Source organism: Dendrobates tinctorius, unplaced genomic scaffold, assembly GCF_039654945.1.
Source record: "Dendrobates tinctorius isolate UK_male_01 unplaced genomic scaffold, ASM3965494v1 ptg000124l, whole genome shotgun sequence".
NCBI lineage: Eukaryota > Metazoa > Chordata > Amphibia > Anura > Dendrobatidae > Dendrobates > Dendrobates tinctorius.
In genome coordinates, this window is record NW_027361792.1 from 6,088,351 (window position 1) to 6,101,200 (window position 12,850).

General features: G+C 38.3%; 1 protein-coding gene across 3 annotated transcripts in view; it reads left to right on the forward strand.

Moving 5' to 3' along the window:
- The first annotated feature begins 2,062 nt into the window (after positions 1-2,062).
- The window catches only part of EHF (ETS homologous factor), a 49,382-nt gene continuing 38,594 nt past the window's right edge, over positions 2,063-12,850 (forward strand). Inside the window, exon 1 of one of the 3 annotated variants that reach the window (XM_073541802.1) lies at positions 2,063-2,226. The gene's annotated coding sequence lies outside the window, so the exon portion shown is untranslated. Of the gene's footprint in view, positions 2,227-7,713; positions 7,805-12,850 lie in introns of those variants that run through there. The other 2 variants (XM_073541800.1, XM_073541801.1) reach the window with 2 other exon arrangements.

The following is a 12,850-nucleotide window of genomic DNA, read 5'->3' on the forward strand; positions in this document are numbered from 1 at the left end:
TCTTACTTTTGACTCTGCAAAAACTCTTACTGTTTCTCTTATTCATTCTCGTCTCGACTATTGTAACTCTCTTCTAATCTGTCTCCCTCTTACCAAACTCTCCCCTCTCCAATCTGTCTTGAATGCTGCAGCCAGGATCATATTCCTCACCAATCGTTACACCGATACCTCTACCTTGTGCCAGTCATTACACTGGCTACCCATCCACTCCAGAATCCAGTATAAACTTATTACCCTCACCCACAAAGCCCTCCATGGCTCAGCACCACCCTACTTCTACTCCCTTGTTTCAGTATACCACCCTACCCGCGCCCTCCGTTTTGCTGATGACCTGAGGTTAGCATCCTCAATAGTCAGAACCTCCCACTCCCGTCTCCAAGACTTTACACGTGCCGCGCCAATTCTTTGGAATGCACTTCCCAGGTCAATACGATTAGTCCCCAATCCCCACAATTTTAAGCGTGTCCTGAAAACGCATTTATTCAGACTGGCCTATCGCCTCAACACATTAACCTAATCTATCCCTGTGTGGCACAGCCAAAAGTCTTACCATAACCAGGTTCCCCGCATCATGTTCCCACATGCTTTATGCATCCATTAGCCCTCTGTGTCTGTACTGTTACACACTTAACATTATGGCTGGTCCATACAATCAGGGCAACTGTTACCACCCACCTTTCGTGTCTACCTCTTTCCTCATAGACTGTAAGCTTGCGAGCAGGGCCCTCATTCCTCTTGGTATCTGTTATGATCTATGTGATTATTGTTATGCTGTAATGTCTATTGTCTGTACAAGTCCCCTCTGAAATGTAAAGTGCTGCAGAATATGTCGACGCTATAAAAATAAAATTTTATTATTATTTTATTATTATTATTATTATTATTATTATTGTCTGTTCTGACAGGTTTTTGGTGGAAATATGTCAGTGTTTTTTTTAAAGTTACACCATTGAGAAACCAGTAAATTCATGGTCTGCAATGATCCAAAACTTCACGCACTTGATTTCTACAACCTGTCACGCTTTGCCACAATCACGCTTTGTCTTGCTCATCCCATACGGGGCCGGTCCTGCACTTCTTCTGCGGTTGCCCTGTGTTTTTCCTACTGGTGCATGCTGTTCATCTTGGAGGAAGCGTATCCTACATAGTATTGTTCTGCTGTGACTTGTTGTTCTACTCCCAGCTCCTAGCCTTCTCCTGACTGCTCTCCAGCCTTGGCCACCAGATTCCACGTCTGGACTTTATTGGTCATTGCAATGTCTGGCTGCCAACTAGTGGCTCCTGGGGGTACTACACCACAGTTGTTCCATCTGCAGCCACAAGGGTTCAGTATGGGGAGTTGAGTTCTGATCTGACAAATAATACAATTCTGCCTGCTGGCATCCTCCACTAGGGGGAGCTAACAGCATAAGTAATTACACAGGGTGGGCCTTTTATATGGATACACCTAAATAAAATGGGAATGGTTGGTGATATCAACTTCCTGTTTGTGGCACATTAGTATATTGGGAGGGAGGAAACTTTTCAAGATGGGTGGTGACCATGACGACCATTTTGAATTGCATCTTTATAAATGGCCCACCCAGGTGTATCCATATAAATGGCCCACCCTGTATATAAGAACTACGTTTTTCAAAAATGATAAATTTGTGACCACCGGCAGCCACCACTAGAGGGAGCTGAACTTTACTGTACGCTATACAGTGCACGGCAAGCAGAGGAAGCAGTTCAGTCGCCTGCGGACTTTCTGCTGCTTGTCTTTTACTTTTTTTTTTACAGCCAAAATGCAGCTTTAAAATAGTCATGTGACATTAACTGAAGTTCTTAATCTCGTATATAAAAGGATCTTTCATAAGAAAGTTAGTCAAAAGTTTAGCAGAAAGTCCCCCCCCCTCTACCCTCGCCGCCTCCCCCAATTTCTTGCACACTTTACCCCCAGACACCAGTTAAACCTGTTTTGTGTCACTTTCAGGTGCCAAATGCGCTTGGTTGTGATAGTATTTTATTCTGCTGTGACCAAGCGATATATAAAAGGAAGTGACTCTGGGAAAAACCCTGATTGGCTGATAACTCCTCGCTGCAGTGTCTGGCACAAATATTTAACAATGCACACGGTGTCTGTGTGTTAGTGTACGGTTGTGCGTGTGCTGCTATTTCACTGCCTGTGACAGGTGTGCCAGTGCCTGGGCTCTCTGCGGATGACACTCAGTACACACCTGCGGGCAGGTAAGTGCTCCCCTCTGCCTCCCTCCAAGCCATCAATAGTACAGAGATGTAGCAGAGCTGTCCGGGTTGTCGTGTCGGCAGCGTCATGATAGTGCTGTAGCGTATCGCGATATCATGGTGCCAAATGTGCGCTGCTACATATGTATATGGACAAACACAGAAGTAGCAGAGCTGAGTGTGTGACTCCACAGATTGTGATCATTCTCAGCACGATACACTGGGAACTAATGTCATCAGCTGGGATCTCTATAATCACGTTCTGAGTTAATAGAATATATGCTGTTTAGTTGCAGTCCTATGTAAAGCCAGATAACACACCGAGGTATTATAAAGAACTGTGACATATTACAAACTCAGTACTGTGCTATCATCTATTTATTATCTATTATTTACTATCTATTGATCTATTATCCATCTATCTATTATCTATACATCTATCTATTATTTATCTATTATCTATCTATCTATTACCTATCCATCTACCTATGTCTCTATCTATCTAATATCTATTATCCATCTATTACACTGGTCAACAGCATTTTTGGTGCCAAAGATATTTCATCGAATTTAGGGTATTTTTGGGGTGCTGATTCTGAATATGTCATCAGTTTTGCCAGATTGGCTCAAGTTTTTGAGATTTTTGGTATCTTATTTATAGCACTTGTTGGTAAATGCGACGCATCATCTCATTAATTTCTTTGGATTAGTACTTGAACTGAGCAGTTCTCAATATAGTTTTGTGTTAATTAGTGTTCTAAAAGTTTGTTCATAGCTTGATTTTTGCACTAACTTTATGTTGTTGTCTGTTTTCCAGTGAAAAGCATGAACTCATCATGAAGAAGTTGTCTTAACGATCCAGACTCATTCTGTTACATTTGTGGTGAATATACACTGCCAAAACATAGAAGAAACATAACACACTTCGTAAAAAAAGTGTATTTTGCCTATTTTGGGGTTATGCTTGGGGACCAAGACAAGTTTTGGGCACCACACATAGTGTGCAAAGCATGTATCGAATTATTACGAAAATGGAGCAAAGGACAAAGAAAAAGCTTCAAATTTGGTGTTCCAATGGTGTGGAGAGAGCCAAAAAATCATCATGATGACTGTTATTTATGGTAAACACAGGTACAGGCACATCTTCACAATGAGGGACAGGCCTTCTTGCAGATTCCATGTTACTCCCATTTTCGTTTCTTATGCTTATTGAATCCTTGCACTTGCACTGCACAGAAATAACAGTCATCATGATGATTTTTTGGCTCTCTCCACACCATTGGAACACCAAATTTGAAGCTTTTTCTTTGTCCTTTGCTCCATTTTCGTAATAATTCGATACATGCTTTGCACACTATGTGTGGTGCCCAAAACTTGTCTTGGTCCCCAAGCATAACCCCAAAATAGGCAAAATACACTTTTTTTACGAAGTGTGTTATGTTTCTTCTATGTTTTGGCAGTGTATATTCACCACAAATGTAACAGAATGAGTCTGGATCGTTAAGACAACTTCTTCATGATGAGTTCATGCTTTTCACTGGAAAACAGACAACAACATAAAGTTAGTGCAAAAATCAAGCTATGAACAAACTTTTAGAACACTAATTAACACAAAACTATATTGAGAACTGCTCAGTTCAAGTACTAATCCAAAGAAATTAATGAGATGATGCGTCGCATTTACCAACAAGTGCTATAAATAAGATACCAAAAATCTCAAAAACTTGAGCCAATCTGGCAAAACTGATGACATATTCAGAATCAGCACCCCAAAAATACCCCAAATTCATTAAAATATTTTGGACACCAGAAAAAAAAATTTTTTTCGTTGACCTGTGTTATCTATCGGTCTATTATCTATTATATATATATATCTATTTATCTATTAATCTATCTATCCATCTTCTATCATCTATCTATTATCTATCTAGCTATCTAACTAAGATCCCCCAAAAAAATGAAGGCAGCACTGCAATTGTAGATCTCAGATGCCGTTTAATAATAGCCCATGTGCGACGTTTCGGTCCCAAGTGTGGACCTTTCTCAAGCAATCACAAAGTGCAAGTGCATAACATTACATAGCAAAGAAAACATTTAAACAATTGATATCAATCAATGAATAGTGCAATACATGATGATAATAATAATAATAATAATAATAATAAGATCACAACCACAATTATTATCATCATGTATTGCACTATTCATTGATTGATATCAATTGTTTAAATGTTTTCTTTGCTATGTAATGTTATGCACTTGCACTTTGTGATTGCTTGAGAAAGGTCCACACTTGGGACCGAAACGTCGCACATGGGCTATTATTAAACGGCATCTGAGATCTACAATTGCAGTGCTGCCTTCATTTTTTTGGATCTTATTATGAGGTTTGGTATATGCCCGGAAGGATTTCTTGCACCCTATAGATTTCCCTTGGTGCTGCTTTTTGTTTATCTATCTATCTATTCATCTAGTAACTATCTATTATCTATCTATCTATTATCTATCTATCTATTATCTATCCATCTAGTATCTATCTATTATCTATCTACCTATCTATTATCTATCTATCATCTATCCATCTATTATCTATCCATCCATTATCTATCTATTATCTATCTATTATCTATCCATTATCTATCTATCTATTATCTATCTATCTATTATCTATCCATCTAGTATCTATCTATTATCTATCTACCTATCTATTATCTATCTATCATCTATCCATCTATTATCTATCCATCTATTATCTATCCATCCATTATCTATCTATTATCTATCTATTATCTATCCATTATCTATCTATCTATCTATTATCTATCTATCTATCCATTATCTATCCATTATCTAGCTATTATCTATCCATCTATTATCTATCTATCCATTATCTATCCATTATCTAGCTATTATCTATCCATCTATTATCTATCCATCCATTATCTATCTATCTATCCATTATCTATCTATTATCTATCTATCTATCATCTATCCATTATCTATCTATCTATCTATTATCTATCTATCTATCTATCCATTATCTATCCATTATCTAGCTATTATCTATCCATCTATTATCTATCCATTATCTATCCATTATCTAGCTATTATCTATCCATCTATTATCTATCTATCCATTATCTATCCATTATCTAGCTATTATCTATCCATCTATTATCTATCCATCCATTATCTATCTATTATCTATCCATTATCTATCTATTATCTATCTATCTATCATCTATCCATTATCTATCTATCTATTATCTATCTATCTATCCATTATCTATCCATTATCTAGCTATTATCTATCCATCTATTATCTATCCATTATCTATCCATTATCTAGCTATTATCTATCCATCTATTATCTATCTATTAGCTATCCATCTATTATCTATCTATTATCTATCTATTATCTATCCATCTATTATCTATTATCTATCTGTCTGTATATCTTTCTGTCTATCCATCTTTTCAGCTCTTATTCAGTTCTGCTACATCGATCCTATGTAACAATTTCTATAATCTTAGAGATATAACAGTTTTAGGAAACCTGGAATAAAATGCTGGGACTTGTGGTTCCACATAAGCTCCAGAGACTACTTGTTGGGGTTTTTCCTTCTCATCTGGCACAATCTTAATACTTATTAATCAGGAACTGACATTGTAATGAAATGCAGAACTGTGACTAATTAGGGGGCACCAGAAGCCCAGGCCCTGTGCGGAGGACCACCACACCTTGGCAAAAGGAGGGAATCAGTGAATGAACATGAAAAGTAGAAAATTCCCTAAACTCACCACTTACATTTCCAACAATCCACAACCTGGCCCCAAAAGTGTCATCCTCTCTTATGCACTTTATACATTGATGCACAGTTCCTGCAAATCCCAACACCTAACCCCACCAGAACCTGGAAATACCAGCCAATGAGAAAAACCTGCAATAACTGGCCATGAGATGATATACTGATATGGTGCAAAAAGCCTGAAACCATTTACATGAGCCTTTTTTTTTTTTTTTTTTTTTTCAATTTTCACTTGAGATAAAACAAAAAAAAAGAATCAAAAATTGAAATGCAATATTATGGTTTTTAATTTTCTTCATAACTGGAGATAATAGGAGTATAGAATAATAATAATAATACTACATTATTATTATTATTAATAATAATAATAATAATAACAACAATATATTATTATTGTTATTATTATTATATAAATATTAATAATTATTATTAATATTAATATTTACATTTAATATTGTTAGCATTAGTGTTATGGTATAATATTTATCATAATATTGAAATAAGATATTATTATATATTTATTATAATTATTATTATTATATTTATTATTATTACGGTATATATTATTTTGATGTTATATATATTATATATATTAATTGCATTTTATTATTTTTATTATTTTACCCTTTGTAATTCTTATTTTGATATAAGATGTAAAATGTAAACAAAAAAAACAACATAAAAAGTTAGTAGAACTTCTACTTTTTTAACTGTAAAAAAAAATTACTAATTACTGTGATTTAAAGACTAAAAAAAAAAAAAAATAAAAATAAAATAAAAGCTGCCCAGTTTAACCCTTTAAGGACTTAGCTGTTAATGGCTTGAAACGCGTCAGGAGATGTGTCTTTCGCAGTTTTCGGACGCCGGATGCTTCCTACTCTCGCTCTACACTGGGTGACTGGTCACCTAAATGATGCTTTGGTGCAGAGAATTCAGTGTATTTGCTGTTGAAATAGTCATCTATTAGGTTTTGCTTTTTCTTTTTTCTTCTTTGTTTTTAGAGTAAATTACATGGCGTTTTATTTTTCGTCTTTTTTTTTTTTTTTTTCTTTTCCTTTTTTCTCACTCCGTCCCTGGAGATGACGGGGTTAATGGTTTATTGTGTGATTTTTTTTTTTACTTCTCTTAATGTTCTGTAATTAAGAGCAATTTAGAAATTGAAATTAAAAAAAATAAATAAATTAGCGTATGATATTATTTATTTTATTACAGGAAAAATGTAAAACATTACATTTCAAATTTTTTTTTTTTTTTTTTTTTGGGGGGGGGGGCTTTTACATCAATTCGAGATGCCCAAAATTTAATTGTAAACTTAATTGTTTAGGTTGTCATAATATTGAATTTTTTTTTTATACATTTTTTTTTTTTTTTTTTTTTTATTTGTTGGTTTTTTTTTTGGCCCCTAAAGGAAGTTTTATATTAAAATGATCTTTTAATGTAATAACTTGGAATACTGAATGTTTCGGTGAATTACGGTCTGTGTATGTAAAATGCAAAGAATGGGCACAACCTACAGTAGGTATTTGCTATAAGAACCCACACAGGACACCCTGGGGGCTTTGAGGTCATTTTCACTGCCAGCCCCGGGGACTGTATTATGGGAAAATGGAAGCCCCCCCTCCTGTGATGCCTCTATCATCCGGGTGCAATTTGCTCAGTGCGCTTTACTTCTCCATTGAAGTGAATGTTCAGTTTCCCTACAGAGAGAGGAATAATATGGATCCTCCAATGTTGTACCATAAACCGTGACTCATGCCCTTGGCTGGTGTAAGGTAAATGTAACCGAGCTGCAATGCCACTTTTTTCTCTACTTATGAGCCACCTTTTCCTCTCCCCTTTGCCTCCTGAACTCACTTACTATGACAAATTTCTAGCTCAATGAGAGATCAGAATACAGCTGCCTATTGAAGTCTATGGAAAGGGGGAGGAGGAAGAGGAGAGAGGAGCACTCAGCACAGTGATAGAACAAATGGCAATGGAATTAAATGGCAGATTGAGCTGCAGGTTCTAGAAAATGAATTTCACCACAGAGCTGGATTCACAGCTACATTGCTAAGTACTAGGCGTATAATGTCCCCCATGCTGCTGCTTTCTATTCTATATTAACAGCAACATTGCTATGTACTGGTCTTATAATGTCCCCCATGCCGCAGCTTTCTACTCTGTATTCACAGCTACATTGTGAAGTACTGGTCTTATAATGTCCCCCATGTTGCTGCTTTCTACTTTGTATTGACAGCTACATTGTGAAGTACTGGTCTTATAGTGAATGTCCCCCATGTTGCTGCTTTCTACTCTGTATTCACAGCTACATTGTGAAGTACTGGTCTTATAATGTCCCCCATGCCGCAGCTTTCTACTCTGTATTCACAGCTACATTGTGAATTACTGGTCTTATAATGTCCCCCATGTTGCTGCTTTCTACTTTGTATTGACAGCTACATTGTGAAGTACTGGTCTTATAATGTCCCCCATGTTGCTGCTTTCTACTCTATATTCACAGCTACATTGTTAAGTACTGGTCTTATAATGTCCCCCATGTTGCTGCTTTCTACTTTGTATTCACAGCTACATTGTGAAGTACTGGTCTTATAATGTCCTCCATGCCGCAGCTTTCTACTCTGTATTCACAGCTACAATGTGAAGTACTGGTCTTATAATGTCCCCCATGTTGCTGCTTTCTACTTTGTATTGACAGCTACATTGTGAAGTACTGGTCTTATAATGTCCCCCATGCCGCAGCTTTCTACTCTGTATTCACAGCTACATTGTGAAGTACTGGTCTTATAATGTCCCCCATGTTGCTGCTTTCTACTTTGTATTCACAGCTACATTGTGAAGTACTGGTCTTATAATGTCCCCCATGCCGCAGCTTTCTACTCTGTATTCACAGCTACAATGTGAAGTACTGGTCTTATAATGTCCCCCATGTTGCTGCTTTCTACTCTGTATTCACAGCTGCATTGTGAAGTCCTGGTCTTATAATGTCCCCCATGCCGCAGCTTTCTACTTTGTATTCACAGCTACATTGTGAAGTCCTGGTCTTATAATGTCCCCCATGTTGCTGCTTTCTACTCTGTATTCACAGCTACAATGCTAAGTTTTCTAATGTCCTCCATGCTACTAGTTTCTACTAAGTGCTTTATCTCACCTCATAGATTGGAGTCACGGCTACACAGCTCAGTACTGCTGCACTGTGTCTTCCATGCTGCTACTTTCTACTAAGTGATTAATCTCACCCTATAGCTTGGTTGAGAGCTACACAGTCCAGTACTGCCATATAATGTCCTTGAAGCTGCTGCTTTCTAGTGTTTTATCTCACTCCATAGCTTGATTCACATCTACAAAGTTCAGTGCTATTGCATAATGTCTTCCATAGTTCTACTTTGAGGTGTTTTATCTCACCCGGCAACTGAATTCACAGCTACACTGCTCATTATGCTGTATAATGTCCTCCATGCTGCTGCTGCTGCTTCTTACCATGAGCTATATAAAGAGACAGGAGAGCAGGAAGCCCTCATGTCTGTGTGTGCTGTGGGATGGGAGAAATCATAGCTGCTTGTCTCCATCTACTAGCTCAGAGACAACTGAAAATCAGAGCTAGTGTCTGCAGAGTGAAAAACTGAGCGAAAATGGTCAGAAATAGTATTATTCCTCATATACACACAGGACAGCTTATTCGGCAGAGTCGCTTTAACAGACTCCGATGAATGATAAGTAACCTGGACTCAGACAGCAAAAAGCAAATATGTTCAGATTAGCAACCGAGTATAACAGCTATGTAAACAATGATATGTGATTAAATAAAGCTACGGCCAGACATAAAGGTGCGCTCGGATCAGGCGGGTGCGCCATCACCTCTTAGTATAGATCAACAAGTATGAAGAGTGAGGCGGCACATCCAGGGAAAAGCTTGGGAAGGGATCCATGGAGCCGAAATATGGTATGGGCTCACAAAAGGTCCATGTCACTGGGTGCGCCGCCTCACTCTCCAGATTTGATGACTGTTGGATCAAGTCCTTAGAGACGTGCTCTCCTTTTTTCTACCTTTGCTTTTACTCTTCAGTATTTATATCGGAGTTCTACTGAAACTTCACTGTGGAATAGTCATAGAGGAAAGGGGTTACACAAAGATTAGAAAAATATGGCACTTCTAGAAACAGATCCACACCTGTCCATAGGTTGTGCATGGTATTGCAGCTGAACTCCCTCCGAAGTGAAAGGAGCTGAGCTCCAGTATCAGGGGAGAAGGTGAGCTGTGATATCAAATATTCTGAATGGTGGATCCTATGTTATTTACGGTATATAAAGGTGTTATCAGTCACTGTACAGGAGGAGGAGGTGAGCTGTGATGTCAAATATTGTAAATGGTGGATCCTGAGTTATCTACTGTATATAGAGGTGTTATCAGTCATTGTACAGGAGGAGAAGGAAGTGAGCTGTGACATCACCTATTGTGAATGGTTGATCCTGTATTATCTACTGTATATAGAGGTTATATCAGTCATTGTACAGGAGGAGGAGCAGGTGAGCTGTGACATCACTTATTGTGAATGGTGGATTCTGTGTTATCTACTCTATAGAGATGTTATCAGTCATTGCACAGGAGGAGGAGGTGAGCTGTGACATCACCTATTGTGAATGGGTGATCCTGTATTATCTACTGTATATAGAGTTGTTATCAGTCATGTACAGGAGGGGGAGGTGAGCTGTGTTATCACTTATTGTGAATGGTGGATCCTGTGTTATCTACTGTACATAGAGGTGTTTTTGGGTATTGTACAGGAAGTGAGCTGTGACATCACCTATTGTGAATTGTTATCTACAGTATATAGAGACGTTATCAGTCATTGTACAGGAGGGGAAGAGGTGAGCTGTAACATCACCTATTGTGAATGGTGGATCATGTGTTATCTACTGTATATAGAGGTGTTATCAGTCATTGTACAGGAGGAGGACGAGAGCTGTGACGTCACCTATTGTGAATGGTTGATCCTGTATTATCTACTCTATAGAGGTGTTATCAGTCATTGTACAGGAGGGGGAGGTGAGATGTGACATCACCTATTGTGAATGGTGGATCCTGTGTTATTTACTGTATATAGAGACATTATCAGTCATTGTACAGGAGGGGAAGGAGGTAAGCTGTAACATCACCTATTGTGAATGGTGGATCATGTGTTATCTACTGTATATAGAGATGTTATCAGTCATTGTACAGGAGGAGGAGGTGAGCTGTGACATCACCTATTGTGAAAGGTTGATCCTGTATTAGCTACTGTATATAGAGATGTTATCAGTCATTGTACAGGAGGAGGAGGGGAGATGTGACATCACCTATTGTGAATGGAGGATCCCGTGTTATTTACTGTGTATAGAGGTGTTCATCAATCATTGTACAGGAGGGGGAGGAAGTGAGCTGTGACATCACCTATTGTGAATGGTGGCTTCTATGTTATCCACTGTATATAGAGGTGTTATCATTCATTGTACAGGAGGAGGAGGAGGTGAGCTGTGACATCACTTACTATGTATGGTATATTTTGGGTTATCTACTGTATATGGAGGCAGTGGTACATACAGACATTAAAGGGCCCCTGAGCATGATCAGTATATGGGCCCTTTTACAGTACAATAGTTCTGTCTATGACAGGAGCTGCTGATTGCCTTCCAGGTAGTATTGGGCCCCTTTACCTCTGGGGCTGCACCAATGATATGTCCGCTCCTGTATGTGATCAGTCTTTATAATACTGTCTCTGATGATTATGAGATGACTGATGATGAGAAGTGATCACTGTAGAACAGAAAGTATCAGCCAGTTATCAGGCTCAGAGTGAAAACTGTAAGATTTCAGACCACCGACATTTCTTTAAAATATGTTACATATAAAATCTGATTTCAACAATAAGCTCTTCTTCTGATTTTTAGATATGGAGAACCTTAGATGAAATGTGGGAGTCCAGGACACTGCGTGGCTCATTGTGGTCATTACAGGAGCTGCTCCGCACACACTGGACTATGCTGGCAGCAGTCTTGGTTCTTTATTCTTTCTTTTGAGCCTAGTCCTTATCCTTTGGCAGGATCCCCAGACCTCAAACCTCTAATACCCTAGGACCAGATATCACTGACACATTTCTAGGGAAATGGGTGTACATAAACCTACGGGACATAAGATCAACCAACAGTGGATCACGTTACATTAACTCCTCATGTCAACATTTGTATTATTGAGTCTACACTACAGTGCGCTCCCTCCAGAGATGAGCACTGATGTGAGGATCCGCAGCTCGGCTCCTGGTCGTATGGACCCGAATGTCTCATCATCGGTGTCCGCACAGTTTATGTCAAGGATTCTGCTGTGTATTATGTCCATCATAATGTATGTACACAGTGACTGCACCAGCAGAATAGTGAGTGCAGCTCTGGGGTATAATACAGGATGTAACTCAGGATAAGTAATGTAATGTATGTACACAGTGACTGCACCAGCAGAATAGTGAGTGCAGCTCTGGGGTATAATACAGGATGTAACTCAGGATAAGTAATGTAAGGTATGTACACAGTGACTGCACCAGCAGAATAGTGAGTGCAGCTCTGGGGTATAATACAGGATGTAACTCAAGATCAGTAATGTAATGTATGTACACAGTGACTGCACCAGCAGAATAGTGAGAGCAGCTCTGGAGTATAATACAGGATGTAACTCAGGATAAGTAATGTAATGTATGTACACAGTGACTGCACCAGCAGAATAGTGAGTGCAGCTCTGGGGTATAATACAGGATGTAACTCAGGATCAGTAATGTAATGTGTGTACA